At 17.8% G+C, this 421-nt stretch overlaps 1 protein-coding gene across 2 annotated transcripts in view; it reads right to left on the reverse strand.

Annotated features, from left to right (window-relative positions):
• Window positions 1–421, reverse strand: part of LOC107613927 (beta-glucosidase 12-like) — a 9,115-nt gene that overhangs the window by 8,292 nt on the left and 402 nt on the right. The gene's annotated exons all lie outside the window — the stretch shown is intronic.

Raw genomic sequence — 421 nt, forward strand, 5'->3', positions numbered from 1 at the left:
TAAAATTTGAAAGATAATTAAACAATTTACTCTATATGTTAGTCATATACATATTCATTTAACAATTATATATATTTATTCAGACATAAAAACTACCATCATTTATTTGTAAATGTGTATTTTACTATTGTATAATATTGTCTTTATTTAGATCCAGACAAGTCATTTAACATTTTATCTTTTCTCTTTAATAATTTTCTCACTATATTTTTCCTTTGAATTCAATAAGGGAATTAATGATTTTCAACAACAAAAAATTTCAAAGCTTAATTATTCAATTTCATCAAATTTTTAATTAGCTCTTATATCAAATAATAAAAATTTTCAATTAGATCTTTGTTGATTATTTTTTATTAAAAGTTATGAAATATTTTTAGAATATTCATTTTCGTGTTTGATGTAAAATAATTTATAGAATATT

The sequence above is a fragment of the Arachis ipaensis genome, chromosome B08 (assembly GCF_000816755.2).
Source record: "Arachis ipaensis cultivar K30076 chromosome B08, Araip1.1, whole genome shotgun sequence".
NCBI lineage: Eukaryota > Viridiplantae > Streptophyta > Magnoliopsida > Fabales > Fabaceae > Arachis > Arachis ipaensis.